General features: G+C 46.9%; 1 protein-coding gene across 4 annotated transcripts in view; it reads left to right on the top strand.

Annotated features, from left to right (window-relative positions):
* Positions 1-12,531, top strand: part of ube2wb (ubiquitin conjugating enzyme E2 Wb) — a 155,780-nt gene that overhangs the window by 111,582 nt on the left and 31,667 nt on the right. The window lies entirely within an intron of this gene.

Consider the following 12,531-nt stretch of genomic DNA (forward strand, 5'->3'; position numbering starts at 1 on the left):
TGTAATAAAATACATAGGAAAAAAAAGAAAGAAATTAGTGCCATAATTAGCAGTGTGGTTGGATTGGATTGGATTTTGTTTATTGTCATGTGTGCCGAGGTACAGTGAAAAGTATTTTTCTGCGAGCAGCTCAACAGATCATTAAGTACATGAAAAGAAAATACATAATGGGACAACACAAGGTACACATGCAGGAATGTAGTGTTAATCAGGTCAGTCCATAAGAGGGTCATTTAGGAGTCTGTTAACAGCAGGGAAGAAGCTGTTTTTGAGTCTGTTCGTTTCAGTGGCCGTCGGAATATCAGAAGGCATTTGATAAGTCTGAAAGCTGTTGATCACTTAAGTGTTGGTGGCACTTAATATGCCAAGCAATTTAAGGTGGTAATTGATGCGAGTGATGTGGTTGTTGGTTCTGTACTGTTGAATAAGCTGACAAAAGAATTGAAAGGGCCTGTTGGTTATTTTCTCGGAACTAAATATTCATCAAAAGAAATATTCAATCCATGAGAAGGGGATGTGAGTTTGGTATTGGCGTTACAACATTTTGGCATTTATGTTGCTAACAATTAAATTAAATTAAATTAAAATAAAATAAGAGTTTTCGGTCCAGAGGCCTAGCCACTGTTGAGGTCTGGTTTGGGATCGCTAAAGGAAGTTAAAATTTGTATTTCTTTATAAGAAAGGGTTAATGTTAAATATATGTCTGGGTTTTGGTTTCATTTCAAACTGTGTCTGCATTTTAATTAAAAGTTTACGATGTAAAAGCACTATCAAGGGATAAAAACTGGCTGCTTAGCAACCAGGGGCCCATACTGAAAAGCATAAATACTAGTGGTTAATTGGAACGAGGTATCTGAGAAGAAGGCAGCTCTCTCAAACTGCGAGTAGCGAGGCAAGACCATGTAGTAAGGGGCAGAGGACAAGTTCCCAAAGCCAAAGAACAGAGAGTTCTAGAAACCAGGGAATGAAAGAGAAGTCCTAGGAAGACTGAAGTCAAAGGACAAAGAACTGGAATTTGAACAGTATTCAGTTATCTGAAGTTCAAGATAGAGCTGTAGGTGCAGACCTGGTGAAGTGGGCCAGCAGAATGTGGACAACTGAAAAAATCCTAAAGTTGGTGACATTTTAATCCAGCCTATGAAGCCATGATGTTCAGTTGGCATGGTTGGGTACCTTGAATGCACATGATAATCCAAGAGCAAAAAATAATGAAAAAGAGAGATTGAAATTCTGGAAGTCTGTCCTTGATGAAGGCGTCCAAGAGAAAGCTTGTTTGAGAGAAAATTCTACAGCATGTTTTTTGAGAGTGGAGTTTAGAAACATTAGTGTGGAAGCCAGGGTCCCATGAGACCAGTTGCCTCAGTGTGACAAGCATCTGGGGATTTGGTGAGAAATCTACAGATGTTTCATTGAATGGCAACTGGCTCTTGGTTTCAGAGTGTGGTGTGTCTGAGCACAGATGGCCTGTCGGTTTACATGGACTGTGTACTTAACAAGAACATTACAGTATAAGATAAGTTTTGTAACTTGTATCATCTATAAGAATCTGTATACGTCTGTAAAGATATAGGTGGGGTGAAGGAGTCTGATGTTACAGTCAATCTTTTCATGCTTAATGTTTTACACTTTTGGTAAAAGTTAATCGGTAGTCCTGTGACTCCGTCAATCTAAATCTCTAAACAAAAAATAAAAGATACGGTCTATTGAGCCAGGATTCCATTCTGAGACCTGACTGTCCAGTCGTAAAATCAGCTGGGATCATAATACACTTCCCCACTGCATGCACAAAACTGGCTTGTAGTGAATTTTTCACCAGCCCAGTTTTTACTTTTCTTTGACTTGAAAGATATTGCCAAGATTTAGAATTTTAAACTGCTCAAAAGTGACAAATGAATGAGTTTCAAAAACTATTGGAACTAGCAGTTTGAAACTTCGAATAGGAAGAATATTTTGATAAATTGGGTGCCAATTCACTGATCTATTTTGAACTGCTTGGATTGACCAATTTTCTGTCCTTTTTGCTACAGTTTTGCCCTTTTCACATATTCAGTAATACTTAATTACAACATTATGCTCTCATTCACACTATTTGCGGTGCCACCTACCTTAGTGTAATTAGCAAACATGGATTGATGGTTCTACATTCTTTCATCCAAGTCATTTATAACTATAGTGAAAAATTAGACTCCAGTACAAATCCCTGGTGGACGTCGCTAGTTATATCCTTTTTGAGCACACACCTGTTTATCCTTATGTTTCCTACCTCGTAATTCCTTAACCACGTCTGTAGGCTGCCTCCATTTTCATGTGCTCTATTTTTTAGGAATCTCGTGTGGAGCCTCATGAATGCCGCCTTGAACTCCATATAAATAACATCCATCAATCAACTACATTAGTTGCCTCCTTAAGAAAGATAGTGCAAGGTTGAGGAAGCAAGGATCTTGCATGGCTCTAGAGGGTTACAAGGTAGCCAGGAATGAACTCAAAAATTGACTTAGGAGAGCTAGAAGGGGACATGAAAAAGCCCTGCCGGGAAGGATTAGGGAAAACCCCAAGGCGTTCTACACTTATGTGAGAAATAAGAGGGGGATTAGAATGAGAGTAGAGCCGATCAGGGATAGTGGAGAGAACTTGTGCCTAGTGTCTGAGGAGGTAGGGGAGGCCCTAAATGAATATTTCGCTTCAGTATTCACTCGAGAGAGGGAATTTGTTGCTCAGGAGAACAACGTGAACCAGGTTAATAAACTCGAACAGGTTGATATTAAGAATGAGAATGTGGGACTTCTGGGTGCGGCAATGACCAGCTGAGTCGCACGTTTCGGCACCACCCGTTGGAACGGACTTTTGGGCTCTTGATAGGAGCCCCAACGGCAATTTAAACGGCCAAAATCACTGTGCGGTAAACTAGAAGGGAATCCCCCCGGATACACATGGAAAAAGGAGAGGATAGCGGCCGGATTGCAGAAGATCCTCTGGAGCAGCGGCAAGGAAGGGAAGCTCGAAGCAAGATGGCGTCGGAAGGTGGCCGTTTGTTATGGGGCCCGGAGCAACAAGAGTTCCTGCGGCGCTGTGTGGAAGAGCTGAAGAAGGAGTTGAAGAAGGAGGTGTTGGCCCCGATATTACAGGCGATTGAAGGGCTAAAGGACCCAGGAGCTGGAGCTTCGGGTCGTGAAGGCAAAGACTGCTGAAAATGAAGATGAAATACATGGCCTGGTGGTGAAGACAGAGACGCACGAGGCACAGCACAAAAGATGTGTGGAGAGGCTGGAAGCACTGGAGAATAATTCGAGGAGGAAGAATTCAAGAGTCCTGGGTCTTCCCGAAGGCGCAGAGGGGGCGGACGTCGGGGCATATGTGAGCACGATGCTTCACTCGCTAATGGGATCGGAGGCCCCGACGGGCCCTTTGGAGGTGGAGGGAGCCTATCGAGTTCTGGCGTGAAGACCAAAGGCTGGAGAAATACCTCGAGCTATAGTGGTGAGGATTCTCCGCTACAACGACAGAGAGACGGTCCTCAGATGGGCGAAGAAAACTCGGAGCTGTAGGTGGGAGAACGCGGTGATCCGCGTATACCAGGATTGGAGTGCGGAGGTGGCGAGAAGGAGGGCAAGTTTCAATCGGGCTTAGGCGGTGCTTCACAAAAAGAAGGTTCAATTTGGAATGTTGCAACCGGCGAGACTGTGGGTCACACAGCAAGGGAAGCACCACTACTTTGAGACGGCAGAAGAGGCGTGGACATTCATTGTAGACGAGAAGCTGGAATAGTCTGGCGAGAGAAAGAGCTTCTGGGATAAAGTGGTGGGGTGATTATGTGGGGCGAGGAAGGGGAAGGGGGGGGGATGATTTTTCAATTTGTTAATTCTTCGATCCTGTAACTTTTCTCTCTTCCCCTCGTTGGGGGTGGGGGGGGGGAGTATGAGGAACTGTGGGCGCCGGTGGGAAGGAAAGGGGAAGGAGAAGGGACATGCGCCATTAGGGGCGGGGCCGAGTGGGAAACGCGGGCTTTGCTCCCGCGCTATGGTAATTGTGGCGGGAACGGGGACGCAGGAAGGAGGGGGCCTCGCACAGTGAGGGGCCGAGGGCAAACGGGGAAGCCGAGGTCAGCCAGAGTTCGCTGACTTCTGGGAGCAACATGGGGGGTGCAACTACGCTAGAGGGGGATCTAGCGGAGGGGGGGGGGGGGAAGAGTTAACTGGGTTGCTGCTGCTAAGGAGAAGGGGGAACTGTTATGGGACGGGGTGGTCGAGACGGGGGGCACCATCGGTGGGATATACAGGTACGTGGGAACCGGGTGAGGAGCTGTGTTAAAAAAGGGGATGGCTAGTCGACAAGGCGGTGGGGTGGGGGGGGGTAAAGAGCCCCCCAACCCGGCTGATCACGTGGAACGTGAGAGGGCTGAACGGGCCGATTAAAAGGGCACGGGTACTCGCACACCTAAAGAAATTAAAGGCAGATGTGGTTATGTTGCAGGAGACACACCTGAAACTGATAGACCAGGTCAGACTACGTAAAGGATGGGTGGGGCAGGTGTTTCATTCGGGTTTAGATGCGAAGAATAGGGGGGTGGCTATCTTAGTGGGGAAACGGCTACTGTTTGAGGCAAAGACCATAGTGGGGGTAGATATGTGATGGTGAGTGGCAGATTGCAAGGGGAGGCGGTGGTTCTGGCGAACGTATACGCCCCGAACTGGGATGATGCAAACTTTATGAGGCGTATGTTGGGGCGTATCCCGGACCTGGAGGCGGGAAAGTTGGTAATGGGGGGAGACTTCAATACGGTGCTTGATCCAGGGCTGGACCAGTCGAGGTCCAGGACCGGGAGGAGGCCGGCAGCGGCCAGGGTGCTCAAGGACTTCATGGAGCAGATGGGAGGAGTAGACCCCTGGAGATTTATTAGGCCTAGGAGTAAGGAGTTCTCATTCTTCTCCCATGTTCACAAGGTACATTCACGGATAAACTTTTTTGTCTTGGGAAGGGCACCGATTCCGAAGGTGACAGGGACGGCGTATACGGCCATAGCCATTTCGGACCACGCTCCACATTGGGTAGACCTGGAGGTAGGAGAGGAAAAAGAACAGCACCCACTCTGGAGAATGGATATGGGCTTATTGGCGGATGAGGGGGTATGTCTAAGGGCGAGGGGGTGTATCGAAAGGTACTTGGAGCTTAATGACAACGGAGAGGTTCAGGTGGGAGTGGTCTGGGAGGCGTTGAAGGCGGTGGTCAGAGGGGAACTGATATCCATAAGGGCACATAAAGGGAAGCAAGAGGGTAAAGAAAGGGAGCGATTGTTGAGAGAACTTCTGAGGGTGGACAGGCAATATGCAGAGGCACCAGAGGAGGGACTGTACAGGAAAAGACAAAGGTTACATGTGGAATTTGACCTGCTGACCACGGGTAAGGCAGAGGCACAGTGGAGGAGGGCACAGGGTGTACAGTATGAGTATGGAGAGAAGGCGAGTCGGCTACTGGCCCACCATTTGAGGAAGAGGGGAGCGGCGAGGGAATAGGTAGGGTGAGAGATGAAGAGGGAGAGATGGAACGGGGAGCGGAGAGAGTGAACGGGGTGTTCAAGGCATTCTATGAGCGGTTATATAAGGCTCCGCCCCCGGAAAGGAAGGAGGGAATGATGTGTTTCCTGGATCAGCTGGAATTCCCGAAGGTGGAGGAGCAGGAGAGGGCGGGACTGGGAGCACAGATTGAGATGGAGAGGTGGTAAAGGGGATTGGGAGCATGCAGGTGGGGAAGGCTCCGGGACCAGATGGGTTCCCGGTAGAATTTTATAGGAAATATATGGACCTACTGGCCCCGCTTTTGACGAGAACCTTTAATGAGGCCAGGGAAAGGGGGAAGTTGCCCCCGACTATGTCAGAGGCGACGATATCGCTACTTTTGAAGAAGGAAAAAGACCCGCTGCAGTGTGGGTCCTACAGGCCCATTTCCCTTTTGAACGTAGATGCTAAGCTCCTGGCCAAGGTGATGGCGACGAGGATTGTGTCCCGGGGGCGGTCCACGAGGATCAAACTGGGTTCGTTAAGGGGAGACAGCTGAACACGAACATACGGAGGCTGCTAGGGGTGATGATGATGCCCCCACCAGAGGGGGAGGCGGAGATAGTGATGGCGATGGACGCCGAGAAAGCATTCGACAGAGTGGAGTGGAACTATCTGTGGGAAGTGTTGAGGAGATTTGGTTTTGGAGAAGGGTTTATTGGATGGGTACAGCTGCTATATAGGGCCCCGGTGGCAAGTGTGGTCACGAACAGGCAGAGGTCTGACTACTTCCGTCTATATAGAGGGACGAGGCAGGGGTGTCCCTGTCTCCGTTACTGTTTGCATTGGCAATTGAGCCCCTGGCCATAGCACTGAGGGGCTCCAGGAAGTGGAGAGGAGTACTCAGGGGAGGAGAAGAACTCCGGGTATCATTGTATGCAGATGATTTATTGCTGTATGTTGCGGACCCGGTGGAGGGGATGCCTGAGAAAATGCGGACACTCAGGGAGTTTGGGGAATTCTCGGGGTACAAATTGAATATGGGGAAGAGTGAGTTGTTTGTGGTGCATTCGGGGGAGCAGAGCAGGGGAATAGATGATTTACCGCTGAGGAAGGTAACAAGAGATTTCCGGTACTTAGGGATTCAGATAGCCAGGAGTTGGGGAACCTTACATAGGCTGAATCTAACACGATTGGTGGAACAGATGGAGGAGGATTTTAAGAGATGGGACATGGTGCCCCTGTCACTGGTGGGTAGGGTACAGGCGGTCAAAATGGTAGTCCTCCCGAGATTCCTTTTTGTGTTTCAGTGCCTCCCGGTGATGGTCACGAAGGCTTTTTTCAAGAAAATCAAGAAAAGTGTCATGAGTTTTGTGTGGGCTGGGAAGACCCCGAGAGTGAGGAGGGGGTTTTTGCAGCGTAGCAGGGATAGGGGGGGACTGGCACTTCCGAACTTAAGTGAGTACTATTGGGCCGCCAATGTCTCAATGGTGTGTAAGTGGATGGGAGAAGGGGAGGGAGCGGCGTGGAAGAGATTGGAGATGGCGTCCTGCAAAGGAACCAGCCTACAAGCACTGGCGACGTCGCCGTTGCCGTTCACCCCGAAGAAATACACCACAAGTCCAGTGGTGGTGGCAACACTGAAAATTTGGGGGCAGTGGAGACGGCATAGGAGAATGACGGGAGCCTCGGTGCGGTCCTCGATAAGAAATAATCATAGGTTTGTCCCGGGGAGAATAGATGGGGGATTTAGAGCATGGCAGAGTGCTAGATTGTGCAATTGAGGGATCTGTTCTTAGACGGGACGTTTGCGAGTCTGGGAGCACTGACGGAAAAAATATGGGTTGCCCCAAGGGAATGCATTTCGGTACATGCAACTGAGGGCTTTTGCGAGGCAACAGGTGAGGGAATTCCCGCAGCTCCCGACGCAGGAGATTCAGGATAGAGTGATCTCAGGGACATGGGTGGGGGATGGTAGGGTGTCAGATATATACAGGGAAATGAGAGACGAGGGGGAGATCATGGTGGATGAGCTGAAGGGAAAATGGGAAGAAGAGCTGGGGGAAGAGATTGAAGAGGGGTTGTGGGCAGATGCCCTACGTAGGGTGAACTCTTCGTCCTCGTGCACCAGGCTTAGCCTGATACAATTCAAGGTTTTGCACAGGGCGCATATGACCGGAGCAAGGCTCAGTAAATTTTTCGGGGTAGAGGATAGATGTGGGAGATGCTCGAGAAGCCTGGCAAACCACGCCCACATGTTTTGGTCATGCCCTGCACTGCAGGGGTTCTGGGTGGGGGTGGCGAATGTGCTTTCAAAGGTGGTGGGGGTCCGGGTCCGGGTCCGGGTCGAGCCAAGCTGGGGGTTGGCTATATATGGGGTTGCAGAAGAGCCGGGAGTGCAGGAGGCGAGAGAGGCTGATGTTTTGGCCTTTGCGTCCCTAGTAGCCCGGCGAAGGATATTGCTTATGTGGAAGGAAGCCAAACCCCCGGGCGTGGAGACCTGGATAAACGACATGGCAGGGTTATAAAACTAGAACGGATAAAGTTTGCACTAAGGGCTTCGGCGCAAGGGTTCACCAGGCGGTGGCAACCGTTCATTGACTCCCTCGCAGAACGATAAAGGAAATGGGAAGGTAACAGCAGCAACCCGGGGGGGGGGCGGGGGAGTGGGGGGGGGGGGTCCTCAGGGGTGTTTATGTATAGATATTTGTACTTGATTATGTGTATTGGATTGTTTGATTTTATTATTTGGGAGAGTTATTATTTTTATTATGGCAGTTGCCATTTAGTATATATAATATTTACTTATTTGTTAAAAAACGGTCGCTGTTATTTATATTGTTTTGTTGCTGTAAAAAGGGAAAAACCTTTGTCCTGTTTCGTTCGGCCGAAAAATTTGAATAAAATATATTTAAAAATTTTTTTTTAAAAAAAGAATGAGAATGTGCTGGAAATTTTGAAAAGCATCAGGATAGATAAGTCCACTGGGCCAGACAGGATACACCCAAGGCTACTAGGGGAAGCGAGGGAGGCGATTACTGCGTCGTTGGTGATGATCCTTGCCGGATGATTGCAGGAAGGTGAATGTTGTTCCCCTGTTCAAGAAAGGAATTAGGGAAATCCCTGGGAATTACAGACCAGTCGGTCTTAGTCTGTGGTGAGCAAAATACTGGAAAGGATTCTGAGACATAGCATTTATGATTATTTAGAAAAACATAGTTTGATTAAAGATAGTCAGCATGGCTTTGTGAGGGGCAGATCATGCCTCACAAGCCTCATTGAATTCTTTGAGGATGTGACGAGGCACATTGATCAAGGTTGGGCAGTGGATGTGGTCTATATGGATTTCAGTAAGGCATTTGATAAGGTTCCCCATGATAGGCTCATTCAGAACGTTATGGAGCATGGGATACGGGGAAATTTGGCTGGATACAGAATTCGCTGGCCGAAAGAAGACAGCGAATGGTAGTGGATGGAAAGTATTCCGCCTGAAGGTCAGTGACCAGTGGTGTCTGCAGGGATCTGTTCTGGGACCTCTGCTCTTTGTGGTTTTTATAAATGATTTGGAAGTGGAAGGGTGGGTTAGTAAGTTTGCCGACGACACGAAGGTTGGTGGAGTTGTAAATAGTGTCGAAAGCTGTTGCAGCTTACAACAGGACATTGACGGGATGCACAGCTGGGCTGAGAAGTGGCAGATGGAGTTCAACCTAGATAAATGTGAAGTGATTCAATTTGGAAGGTCGAATTTGAATGCTGAATACAGGATGAAAGGCAGGATTCTTGGAAGTGTGGAGGAACAGAGGGATCTTGGGGTCCACGTACATAGATCCCTCAAAGTTGCCACCCAGGTTGATAGGATTGTTAAGAAGGCGTATGGTGTGTTTTCGCGAGGTTTTGCTGCAGCTTTTTAAAACCCTAGTTAGACCACACTTGGAATATTGCATCCAGTTCTGGTTGCCTCGTTATAGGAAGGATTTGGATGCTTTGTAGATGGTACAGAGGAGATTTACCAGAATGCAGCCTGGACTGGAGGACGTGTCTTATGAAGAAAGGTTGAGGGAGCTAGGGCTTTACTCACTGGAACGAAGAAGGAAGAGAGGTAACGATAGAGGTATACAAGGCGATGAGAGGCATGGACAGAGTGGATATCCAGAGTCTTTTCCCCAGGGCGGAAATGGCTGTCACGAGGGGACATAATTTTAAGGTGATTGGAGGAGGTATAAGGGAGATGTCAGAGGTAGGTTCTTTACACAGAGAGTGGTGGATGTGTGGAATGCACTGCCAGCAGAAGTGGTGGAGTCAGAGTCATTTGGGACTTTTAAACGACTTGGACAGGCACATGGACAGCAGTAAATTGAAGGGGTATAGGTTAGGTTGATCTTAGATTAGGATAAATGGTCGGCACAACATTGTGGGCCGAAGGGCCTGTACTGTGCTGTACTGTTCTATGTTCTATAACGGTGTCCAGTGCTTTGATAATTGTTTCCCTGTATTCTCTGTGAACTAGCAGCAAATTTTAGTCGATATATATTTCAAAAAAATAGTTACACCTCCTCAGACTTAAAAGCAGTGTGGGGCTCTGATGGAACACTGGTCACTTGCATCTAGCATTACAAAGCCATGAAGTTAAATGAACAATGAGTCTTGCTTTAAAAAAAAAGCACCATTAATGAAAGTTCAAATTTCACAAATTAAATTTAAAAGTAGAAATGCATTCAAACATTGATTTTCTCCTACCACAAAACTTGTATTTTCTATCACCCTCACATTTTAATTGGTTTTGGACTAAAATATATAATTGCATCTTCTCTGCTTGGATTAACGGCTATTCTAGTGAATCCATAGACTAGAATCACTACACTGCAAAAGGAGACCATTCGGCCCATTGAGTCTAGACTGACCCTCTGAAAGAGCATCCTATTTAGGTCCCCTATTCCTGCAACCCTACCTAACCTGCACATCTTTGGACAGTGGGAATCAGAGGAAACCCACGCAGACATGGGGAGAACATGCAAACTCTAAACAGTCTCCCAAGACTGGAATTGAACCAGGGTCCCTGGCGCTGTGAGGCAGCAATGCTAGCCACCGTGCTGCCTTGTATTACTGACAAGCTATTTACTCTGCAGTGCTTGTAGTTTTGATCACAGATGGATATTTATATCAGCAGACTATTTAATCACATGAGTTTCACAAGCTAATCCTGTCCGTACCTGACTTGCATACTTACAGAGAAGTCTCTGATGTATGAGTGCTGACTTGTAACTCTTCCCCACTCCCAACCACCATCATATGACCACATATAGTGAGTCCGCTAACTCTGACCAAGATCAGCTAACTTAGACAGAAGATTGACCTCTTTATCTGTATGACGGGGCGGCATGATGGCGCAGTTGTTAGCGCTGCTGTCTCACTGTCCATGTGGAGTTTACACATTCTCCCTATGTTTGTGTGGGTCTCACCCCCAAAACCCAAAGATGTGCAACGTAGGTGAATTTACCACGGTCAATTGCCCCTTAATTGGGGGGGTGGGGGGGAGGGAAAGAATTGAGTACATTAAAAACAATTTTTTAAAGTTATCTCTGTGACAAAACTGCTGGAATAATTGCAAAGCCATTATGGAAACCTGCTCCCCAATCCTATAATCAGGGAAAAATCAACGGGTCCATGAGCAGTTATTTAAGCATAACTACCGTGGATTTGTAAAAGTCAGATCATGCTTGACTAACCTAATTGATTGTTTAATGAAGTAACAGACGGTAATGCATGGGTGATATATACATATATATATGGATTTTAAGGAAGTGTTGAAAAATTCCAAATAAAAGGTTTGTTGACAAAGTGTAGGCTCATGGCATGAAGGTAAGTGCCAACTTAAATTTAAAGCAAAAGGTTTATGGACAGAAAACAGTGAGTTGTGGTAAATGGTTGTGTTTCAGATGGGAGGATGGTAGACAATGTTGTGCCCCAAGGCTTAGTGCTAAAACTGCTGCTGCTTTTCTGTTGCATATTAATGGCTTGGATATTGGAATATAGAGTAAAACTTCAAAATTTACCAATTATGCCAAACGGGGAGTGGCAAACGGTGAGGATGATTCGAATCAGCTGCAGTTGGACATAGATATGCTAGCAGAATGGACAGGCAAGTGAAAGATGCAGTGCAACAGAGCAGTATGAGGTGATTCATTTTTTTTGGGGGGGAAGGGATAGGGAGAGGCTATTGTAGACTCAATAGCACAGTTCTAAATTGTGTGCAGGACCAGAGGGATCTAGCAGATGCACATGCATGGACCTTTGAAGGTGATAAAGCATATTGAGTGGTTAGCAAAGCATTTGGGATCTAGGGTTTCATAAATAGAAACATTGAGTACAAAAGCAAGGAAATTATACTGAACCTTTATAAAGTCCTGGTTAGGCCATAACTAGAATATTGCCTACACTTCTGACCACCATATGTTTGGAGGGATGGTTGGATCCTGAAAAGGGTGCAGAGGAGATTTACCAGAATGGTTCAAGGGATGTGCAAGTTTAATTGCAAGTTTGGCTGGAGAAGCTGGATTGTATCTTGGAGCAAAGAAGATTGAGGGGTGATTTGATAAGGGAGGACACGATTATAAGGTAGATGAGGAAAAATTGTTCCCATTGGCTAATAGTACAAGGACTAGGGGGGCACCTTTTGACAAGAGATGAGGTGGAATATGGGGAATTATTTTAATGCAATGAGTGTTAATGACCTGGAACTTGCTGCCCATGAGGGTAGTGGAAGCAGGGATGATGTGAAAATGGTTGTCCTTGGCCAGGACTGTACCATAAACAAAACCAGGTTCACGGGATGTGCTTCAATGTAAAGAACCTAGTGCCGCTACCTCCCAATCTAGAAAACATGTAGAAGGAGCTCCAATCAGACATTGACTTTTGAAGAACTATTTCAAAAGGAAATTGGATGGACACTTGAAAGAAATACATTTACAGGGCTATGAGGACAGAGGGGGAATGGAACTGACTAGATTACTCAGTTGAGAGTAGCATGGATACAATGGTC

Source organism: Scyliorhinus torazame, chromosome 11 (assembly GCF_047496885.1).
Source record: "Scyliorhinus torazame isolate Kashiwa2021f chromosome 11, sScyTor2.1, whole genome shotgun sequence".
In the NCBI taxonomy this organism is placed as follows: domain Eukaryota; kingdom Metazoa; phylum Chordata; class Chondrichthyes; order Carcharhiniformes; family Scyliorhinidae; genus Scyliorhinus; species Scyliorhinus torazame.